This window comes from Triturus cristatus, chromosome 2_2, assembly GCF_964204655.1.
Source record: "Triturus cristatus chromosome 2_2, aTriCri1.1, whole genome shotgun sequence".
NCBI classification, from domain to species: Eukaryota; Metazoa; Chordata; class Amphibia; order Caudata; family Salamandridae; genus Triturus; species Triturus cristatus.
The window spans coordinates 558,544,325-558,555,080 of NC_140582.1; positions in this window are offsets into that span (position 1 = coordinate 558,544,325).

A 10,756-nucleotide genomic window follows, 5' to 3' on the forward strand; every position below is an offset into this window, starting at 1 on the left:
TTTCCTGGGAGAGTCTCCCAGCATTGTTAATGTGAACTGATATTTTTGGCACAAACTTCCTGACACTAAGCTAGGCCATTTTGCCCATTTCCAACTTTGATCCCAATAATGCTGGGCTCCTGCAGTTCCAGAGAAGATTTTCATCTTCCCCTTAATACAGTGGGGTTAATGGCACAAGGAAGTATTTCTACCCATACCATGTGTATCTGTTTTTTTTTTCCTAAGCGAAGATCTAGACCTTATTATACTTTGGTGATTTATTAAAGAGTTCTCATATTAAATAGTTTTCATCCAGAGTTGCAGTTGGTTCTCAATTGACTCTAAACTTAGACCTTTTCTTTCTTTTATGAAATCTACATATTTTATGCATTTGATTATTAAGTTCATGTAAACTCTGTTCATGTGGGAGACTTTATTAATGTTAACTTACTTAATCTTGGTTTCTGTTAAGCCTAGATGCTCAAAAAGATTTCCAGTAACAGCCTCTTTAAATTTGCCTTTCTTACTTTGCTACTTGAGAAACCTTTATGTCTCATTTGTTCCAAGCTTACACACATCCCCCAATTCTTTGATTGGCTTCTCAATTTTGATTTACCTGTTCTTACTCTTATGGGCTTTATCTCTTTTCAGTTATCACGGTCAAGGTTCTCCTCACTCTTTCTTTCCCTGTTATTGATTCCTTTCTTTTCGCAATTCTTAATCTGAGGGTCAATAATTGGCCTTTTCCATGCCTCCCTTTCATTCCTGGGGTCAATTTCCTGTAACAAAGTATATGTTTCCAGATACAGCCAAAGCAAAAATTCAAATTTTCCTCAATTTATTCCGATGTTCTCTATTATAAATTTTGGACCAGTCAAATGTAATCAACCTAGTGTATCTTCCATAATCATGTGACTCACTACAGCTGCAAACAAAAATAATTGGATACAGAATGTTGTACATATCTGATCAGTACATATCAACTCAGCTAAGATCAGCTCCTTTACAAACAGTGGGTTATGGCATTGTCTAGTTTCGTGATGGTGGACAACATTGATAAATGGGTTGCCTTTTTTGGAAGGGTTTGCAGAATAGCAAGGTGAGTGCGCGATACTAGGGTTCCTAAGTGTGTGACCAGGGAAAGGATAACTCTAGAGGAAGGGGTAGCTGAATCCTACCATCACATGAAGGATGTGTTACTTCAAGGTCTGGACTCCCATCTGGCCAGTATAGGCAAAAGTTCAGAGGCACACCCAAAGGTACACAACAAACCTGGCTGGGCTTTGTAGGCATCTCAATGAAGGCACTAGAGGGCTGAATACAATTTAAAAGGGTAACCATTTATGATGGTCTATACAATTTTGTACACACTCATGTATTCAAGAGATCCCAGTGGAGTGAATCCAGGAAGAGAGGGTTAGGCCCACAGAAGGGAAAATAGGGGAGAAACAATTCTGAACAACAGACCTCATTAGGGCCCCTGAAACCAGAGGAAGGGAAAGAGTCCTAACCCACTACTGACAAGCAGTAAAGTGGGAGGCCATGAGGGAAAGAGACCTTTTTGAGAAGGGTAGGTACTATGATTGCCAGCAGTCAGGGCTCACGCAAAAAATGTCTCGTGCCCCAGGAGAAAGGCTAACACTGGTAGGAACTCCACTGGAGTAACTATTGCAGCTTTTGGGGTTGGATTATTCACAAAAGGTCTTAATGACCTTTGGTTGGAAAGTGGACCCAGATCGTAAGCTGGTGATCCCTGATGGTGGTGGGAACCACTTCCCCCAGATCGCAGTGAATGGGGACCTAGCCACTGCTCTGAGGGATACAGGTGCCAGCCAGGCAATGGTGGTGGATAGGCTGGTTTCCCCAGACCAATATCTGTCAGAAGAAGTTTGTAGGGTTAGGAATACCTATGAGCAGGAATCTGTCCGTCCCGTGGCCATGGTGTCCATAGAATAGAAAGCGGTCCTTGCTGATGAAAGGATGGTGGTCAATCCTGACCTCATTCTGGACTGCATCCTTGGCAAGGAGCACCCACAAGCAAAGATAGGGACAGGTGGGGCAGCTGTCCGCCGCGACCCAGAAGCCAACATTTCTGTGGGTAGTCTTCCTATGTTCAAAGTACAGAGTTTCTGGAAAAGAGGAAAGGGAGGAGAAGGAGGTCACTCATAGTGAGAGGAGCAGAGAGCCAGAGGCTACCTAGTCAGGTAGGAGATGATTCCTACACTGCCACTGGTGAGGCCACTGCTGACCTGAAAGGGCTATCTGCACTGGCACAGTGACAGGAGACAAGAGACCCCGGCCATACGGACTCCCCCAAGATGCTCCAAGAGGTTGTCACCTTTAAGGAGGACTGGATGTGCTCCCTAGAGGTTCTGGACTGCCAGGTATCTACTCAGTCTTGGGGCACCCAACCTGAGATGGCAGACATGAGAGTGGAATGAGGGTGTCTGCAACCTGCGGTTGTAGCCCCCCCACTCAGAGAAAGCTAAGACCTCCAGGGAAACTCCAGAGCAAATGAGTGACTCCTTACCAACCCCTAGGTTAGAAGTGAGGCATACTACTGGCAACTGACTAAAGATTCCACCTGGCAGTGGATGACTAGGGGCCTGGTTCATGACACTGATAGCTATTAGTGGCCTCTGCATGTTACTTACTTTACTGGCAAAACTGACCCTCTCACGGGGATAGGAGCCTGACATGGGAGGCAAGATGAGCAACATTACCTTGTTGGCCAAGGTGGTGCTTTTCGCCTTCTGGGTTGCCTCTGTGGGAAGGCTATGGAAAGCTCTATCTCAGGTGGGGTCTGCAGAGTTGCAGGTTAGTGGTTAGGAATTTGCTTGAAAGAGAAACCATGCTATCAAAAGTAGAATTTAAGGGTAGGCCTAAAACAGCTGAGGTGGATCAACTTCCCACTGTGAATGGTATTCACAGGATAACGTGAAGCTGGAACTGGCCTTGCAAATGCAGAGGGCTTTCCACATCCTCTCCACTGAAAGCCCAAACAGTACTGCCAAGGAAATAGCATGTGGTTCTTGCCTTTAGCTAGGGTTGAGGGTGGAGGGGTGTTGTAATAAAAAGTCATTTTTGCGTGTTTGTCCCCGCACATGCTTTTTGCTGGATTTCATTACTACTGTAAGGACTCTGAAAACTGGGGTGAGATGTGTATTGCTACCAGACAGTGATTAAAAGTTCTGGATGTGGGGAGACATTTTTCCCCCTGGTAGGATGGCCATCTGGGCTGTGCCCAATAAATTCATTACACCTAAATAGTTGCGTCCCCTTTATCAAGCAGATGTAACTCACACCTGAGCCTGATGGAGCAAGGTTTCAGGAAAATAAACTTGCTTGGATGCAATCCTCTCAAATAACATGTAATAATGTAACCAACAAGTCTTGTAAATACTGATATTGCATTACATACGAACATACTGTATCTAGGGGAAGCTTTTCTATGTGTATTACTAACAAGTAATCTGAGTGACTAAAGATGGCCGCCAAAAACGCGGGATATCTATTGTGCATGCGTCTACGTAGTATGACACTCACTATGCTTTTGGTGGGAAACTTTGCAGCTGCGCAATAGCATTAAATATGGCCGCTGAAAACTCACATGTTAACGCATATGCTGCTGCTTGAACTAAACCTCGTAAACTCTATTAAACACTAATGCAAGAGATTTAAAAAAGTAAATGGGGATAGAGTAGAGATAGGTGGTATACAGTGAAATCATTTATTTCCGTGTTCTAATATTTCTTTTTCTGACTTTATTATTAGTCTATATTTGGGCCTCGGAGGGTGACTGAATTCCCTAACCATCTGATGTTCACACAGGCACACAAGAACCTGCCGGAACCCTGTGTCAGCACTACTTGAAAACCAGCAAAGGCCACGTCGAACTGAGATGCCTGGGAAAAGGAACTGTTGACCTGAATGCATGAAGAAATTTATATTTTGTTGCAAAATTTGTATTAAGCATAACATGAAATACGGGTGGGAATAAAGCTATGGGAAAGTAAATTAAGGGGCGGGAACATAAAACAATGGCCCAAAGAGAAAACATTACTTTTAATATGGTGTGATGAACTCACCTCCTTGCCTTGAGCAATCAGAATAGGGGAAAACAAAAAAATTTAAACTTTTGGGGGTGGTACACGAATAAAGAATAGTATAATTGAGGTAAGTTAGCTAGATAACTTTTCCGACTTGTCAGATCTGTCATTCTGACTCGTCACTGACCCAACGCGTATGCTGCTCAAGGTTCTGTCCAAGATGCTGTCTCAGACCCTGCTGCTGCCAGAAACTCTGCTTGAGAAATTGAGATACCGATCGATAATCTAATCATCTAGAAGGGGACTTCGGAATAGGGACATTCGAGGAGAGTAGTAACAGAGAGGGGTGCGACGCTGGCGTTGCACATTAGAAGAGGTCACCTTTCCAGAACTGAATCTTCCATGATCTTCTGTCTGCATTCTTGTCCTGGGAGATTCTATCTGACCCCATCTTTAAGGAGTTGGGTTCATCTATGACCATAGGTAAATATAATTCTGCTAAATCTGTCTTTTGTGCTTGTGCTCTCTCTTTCCCTCCCTTTTATTCAGGAACCTTCTTCATTGACCATTTAATGACTTTGCTATATTTGACTTACTCTGCCTTTTTCGGTGAAGATGATCACTGTAATTGATTCTTGACTCACAAATTATTGATTTAGATAAAGGTTTTCAAAACTTCTTGAGTCTGTGTTTATTCGAAAATAAAAGGGTAATGTCATTCTACCTTAAACTAACTCAGCAACCTGAATCACTGAGGAGAGGAAATTACTGTTAAGATAATCGAGTTGGTAAGATTTGGTAAAGGTGAATATCAAATTTCAGGTAAAAACACAGAAATTGATGTCAGCGGGTTTTACTAGCTTACTGTGTGGATGTTTTTGGGCCCAGGTGAGTATTAGGTATGTGTGTGTAACCAGAGCTGGTAACTACGCTCCATAAAGCCTGCCCCTTCATTGTGCCGATAGACAACTGGACACCAATCCCTGTGGGAGAGGGTCTGCCCCAGAACAGGCTTAGAGTAACCATAGGGGATGATTTGCCCGAGGAGGAGTTTTGAGGACAGCAAGAGGATGTTGCTGTATGTTGCTGTATGCAGAATAGTGCACGGTCAATGGCACTTTCACTGTAAACCAACGTTGCTTCACCGTGCTTCAGGCAAAAAAATCCACTTCAATTTCACTCAATTATTTACTGGCAAAAAAGACACAATGATGCAGACTTCCATCATTTTTGTGTAGTCCAAATTTAGTTTTACAACATTCCACGCTACTTTTGTACTTGAAATAGCATCCACATAGCATTCAGCAAGCATAATGGTAAAAGATCTGGCATTTCACAACTTGTGCATAATGAAAAATTCACGTTAATTAGATTACGTGGGCTTAAAAACAATGTGCATATGCCTACTGCTGACAGTTTAGAAGATTGGGCAGATTGGCTTGTACGTAGTCAAACTATCACCAAAGCTAAAAGGTGAGATGAAGAGGAATAATAAAGGATCACCCTCACATCAACATATGATACATTGGGGAAAAGTCTGGCCAGGAATAGGAATGGGCAATCTTCAGGGCACTGCAATGCCATAACTAAGCACATCTTGAGGTTTTATATGGACTGCTAGGTTGAGTGCCCGGCTGTGGAAGACGTTAGGGACCTGTTTCAGCCATGTTGCTGCATCTCAAGAAGTCTGATGCTATACCCATGCTCTGTAGCCTCCATTTCTCTCTGTGGAAGTAGTCATGGGATGCCAGAATCCAATATCCTGTGCACGGCCACAGCATCACAAGGACACCTACTGCAACCTGCTACAAGGAAGTGTAAATCTTTTGGGTCTGTCTAGAGGTACTGATGCTGTTGTCACGGTAGATTGCGACAGTCAGCTACCCCTCCTACCTCACACCTCCATGTGAATGCCTATACTACCGGTGACAGGATCTGCTTGCCTTATCCTCTCCCTCTTATAATGCCATCACCTGTACTCTGCTTACTTTCAGTAACACCCAACCTCAACTCTATCACTGGGGGCTGCCACCAGAAACAACAGGCTTTGATCATCTTGGTTTGGGCAGATTACAAAGGACTGTCTCTCTTTGCTATCAACACAATCCTATTTAGGGTGGCACTGATATCTAGTGGCAAAAAGGGCATTTCACCTAAAAAGATTTATTCAGTTTCACATGCCCATCTTTTCTTCAAGCCATCTTTGATTCTTTGCTGATAGCTGCTATAGTGTTAATTACAGACTACTAGCTGTATGGCCCTCTTATCATTTCACCTTTATTAATGTAAAAAGCCAAGGAGCCATCTGCTCTCATTCTCAGAGGCACTAATAGAGGGTTGGAAGAAATCCACCCAAATAGTTCTGGACATAGCAATGCTCTCAATAACTTAGATACCCTCATGTCTGAGCTTAAACACATTAAGGCTTCATAACCAAAGTGGAATTTTCATTTACAGAGTTAATATAGGAGGTGAAGTCAATACACAGAGAGATGTCACTTTCCATCGCTTAACTTAATAACCCAGAGAAACACATTCAAATTTCGTAACAAAAGATTGATGAAACACCAGATTGGGAAGCAGATATGTAGCTCTTACAAAGAAAGATCATAGACCTAGAAAACAGGAGTACAAGAGACTTGGGGGTCGATTAGGTTGGCGGGCCCGCCTACCAATCCCCCGCCAAATCACGTTGGCGGTGGGGACGCCGGCCGACAGAAAGACCGTCCCCTGGTTTTCTGCCGGTCGTGCAGGCGACTGGGCGGAAAAGGGCTCAGATATGGTGCGGGTGTCTGAAAAGCACCAACATCCATATGATGATGTGCGGCAGTACAGGGCTTTCTATGGCGTAGATCCCGCCATCGAAACCAGGCAGATATGACTTTCGGGGGCCCGATGTGGGCCCCCAGGATGTTGTAGGGGGTGGGGGATGCACATGGGGGGACCTATGGTACCCCCCTGCATTTGTATGCACAAGCTGGCAGGCATTGCGCGATGCCTGCCACGTTGTGCATGCAAATGCACAACATGCCTTTTTTACATTGCGGCGGGTGCTGCTGACATCACCGCTCGCCGCAATGTAAAAAATGTGGGATATGCCCGCCAGTGTGGCGGGTGCATCGTAATTTGAATTGCGGGACCGCTGCACATATGGCGGGCGGTCCCATTTGCCGTTACGGTGGCGGGCGGACATCGTAATAGACCCCTATGTTAGTTTGTAGACCCTTCTCATGTCTTAAGGAGGGAAAGGATACTAAAAGCTTTTTGATGATCTTCTTACCGCTCTTCCTGGAAGGCAACTTTACCAGACACTAGAATTTCAAAGTGTACACCGACTTTGATCGTGGCAGAATTTCAACAACATCTTGCCAAGACCCATTATCTTCTGCATTTATTGAGATCAGCAAGCATGACTTATTCAGCCCAACTTTATTGCCCCTAAACATTCAGGGATTCTAGGCTGTCTTTTGCTGCCTACTTTTCCGATGAAACTAATGGCCTCTGGAAGAAATGTCTTGCTTTCCATCTGGTGGTTGAGCAAAAGGACATTAAATGCAGTTTCATGGATCCAGTGACATTGCTGCTCACAATTGAGGAAATAATGCAGGAATTTCAAGATCCTGAAGAGCTGGGATTATTTTTAAACTCCACTGGCCTTTTGACTATGGCGGTACTGTTGTCTCCACAGGGATAAGATACTACGCTCTCCATCTTGTCTCAATCCACACTCAAGTTAGTCTCCCACTGGTGAGATACAAAAAGCACTCTAGAGTTCCTTCTCACGAAGATACTCTCTTGTGATACAAAGACAAATCTAGAACTTCCCTTAAGCCTGATACACAGTTTTCTGCCAGAATACCCCCAGTTCTGGGGAAATATAATGTATTGTTAGCTTCGCCCTCGTTCCAAAAAATAAGATTCATGCTCCCAGGTCCTAATCAACCTGTAACACTCAAAGATGTCCACGACTATGGATCTCTCCATATTGTCCCTCAAAGTGAGATTTTATTTTATTTATTTATTTGTTTAAAAAGATTTTATATAGCGCTGGCTTCACCCAGGGGTATCAGAGCGCTTTACATAAATATGAAGATAGTACAGGGATAAAAAACAATTGTTCAAAAAGCAGCATTCAGACAGGGTAAGCTTAGAAAACACATTGAAAAATATAGCTTGCACTGACAAATATGCAAAGAAGGAGCTATTTACAAACAAAAAGTGGACGAGGTAGATACAAATTTTATACAGTAAAAGGGGGTAAGCTCAGAAGTCTGCGGGTAGGATTAGGCATGTGAAAGGGGGGGAAGTTAGGATGGGGAGCGGGAGGAAGAAAAAGGTGAAGAGGGGGTCATGAAGGGATGTGAGAGATGAGGTTGGAAAAAAGGGGGAGTGGGGGATAGACAGGAGTTGGAGAAGGGAGAGAGTATAGCAAGTAAGATAAGAGAAGGATTATGGATCCCAATATTTATTTAGCAAGTGTAGTTTGAGGTCTTTTTTTAAACTGACGTTAGAGGGGTTACATTGCAGATCTTCAGGGAGGGCATTCCAGATGCTAGGGGCCTTATCTGAGAAGGCGCGAGATTGGGAGGCTTTCTTTTTTAACAGAGGGGGATGAGGAGGAGTGAAGTTGGTGCTTCTCATCGGTCGGGTGCAGCCCGCTTTGTTGAGTTTGTTTGAGTGGTAGAGCGGGGTCTTTTGATGAAGGGCTTTGTGCATAATGCAGGCTATTTTGTAGGAGGATCTGCCTTCGACAGGAAGCCATTTAAGGGCCTTAAGGGCAGGGGAGATGTGGTCAAAGCGTTTGCAGTCAGTTGTTAGCCAGGCCGCTAGGTTGAGAACAGATTTGAGAGGGGCACGGTGAACTTTGGGGGTTCCGGAGAGGATAGCGTTACCATAGTCAATTTTCGAGAGGACTAGAGATTGGACAACCGATTTGAAATCTTCAGCTAGAATGAAAGGTTTATATTTTTTTAGATGTCGGAGCGTGAACAGTGCACCCTTGGCCAAATTTTTTATATGGGAATTGAGCGTTAGCTTATTGTCAATGGAGATACCAAGAGATTTTACTGATTCGGATAGGGAGAGCGAACAGTTTAGGGCATTAAGGTCGGTGATCCATGCTTGGATAGGGAGTGGGTTGTTTTCAGGAGAGAAAAGAATGATTTCAGTTTTATTAGGATTGAGTTTGAGATGATTGGAGTAGAACCAGGCTTGGATCTTAGCCAGGGCGGTGTTAAGGTGCAGGACATCGGAGTGGGATTTAATTTTATAGTACAGTTGGGTGTCGTCGGCATAAAGGTGGTAGTTAATTCCGGCTTGTTTAAGTATGAGGATAAGGGGATCCATAAAGAGTTTGAAGAGAGCGGGAGAGAGAATAGATCCTTGGGGGACACCGAGGGAGACAGGTGTGGGGCTAGAGAGGCAGTTTTGAATTTGATTTGCTGGGTTCTGTGTCGGAAGTTGGAGGCGAACCAGTTAAGGACACGACCATTTAGGCCAAAATAAAATGTGAGTGTGTTAAGTAAGGATGAATGGTTAATTGTATCAAATGCGGCAGAGAGGTCAAGGAGGATGAGTAGGCAGGTCTCGCCATTATCCAGGGCGTGGTGGATGTCATCAACTATATTAAGCAATGCAGTTTCAGGGCTGCAGCCTTTACGGAAGCCGAATTGTAAGGAGTCAAGTAGGTTGTAAGTGTCAATGTGTTTATCCAGTTGGTGTAGGGCACATTTTTCAAGGGCTTTGGAAAGGAGGGGACGGTTAGAGATAGGACAGAGGTTGTTAGGGTCAGCCTTGGGGTTTTTAAGAATTGGAGTGATTTATCCGAGTTGGAGGGAGACAGGGACACACCCCTAGGTAATGGAGGAGTTGATGATATTGGTCCACGATGGGACAATGACGTGCTTTAGATCTTGGATAAGGTTAGAAGGGAGAGGGTATTTTGTGTGAGAGGACGGTTTTAATTTAGACAAGATGTTAAAGACTTCAAGTTTGGAAACGGACTGGAAATTCTGCCAAGAGGCATTATTTTTATGCTGTGGGTTGGCGAGGTAGGTTTCAGGAGGGGTTGTGGTAAGTAGGTGCGGGAAGGAATCGGGGCTAAAATCAGAGGGGCGGGTGGAATTGAAGTAGCATCAAAGGTACATTAGGGGTTGGGAGGGCTCTGAGTTAAAAGGAAGGATTGATTTGTTTTGGCAATTTTTTCGGAGAAGAAGTTAGCAATTTCTTCACATTTGTTAGTGGAGGCCGTCAACTTGAGGGGGGCAGAGGAAGTTTGGCTTCTAACAATGTTGAACAGTTCTCTGGGTCTATTTTTGGCACGAGCGAGGTGAAAACGGAAGAAGGATGCCTTTTCTTTGAGAATGTGTTTCTTGTAAGTAGATCTAGCAGTTCTGAGGAGGGCGAGATGGGAGGAGGAAGGGTGTTGTCTCCATGTTCTTTCAGTCAGTCTAAGTGCGTGTCTTTCATTGTTGAGATCAGAGTTGAACCAAGATTTGGAAGGGATATTTTTTTAGAGTTTTTAGTTTAGGCGAAGCAAGTTGATCCAAGATCTCGGAGACAGTTTTATTAAAATGTTCAGTGAGCTCAATGGCATTAAGAGAGGGAGGAGTGTGACAAAGTTGCTCTTGGAGTTTGGACTCCAGTTCACCAGGGGGGATAAGATGAAGATTTCTGGTTCATTTCATGGCGTTGTTGTTTTTAGATGGGGCGAGGCTGAGGGGAAATCA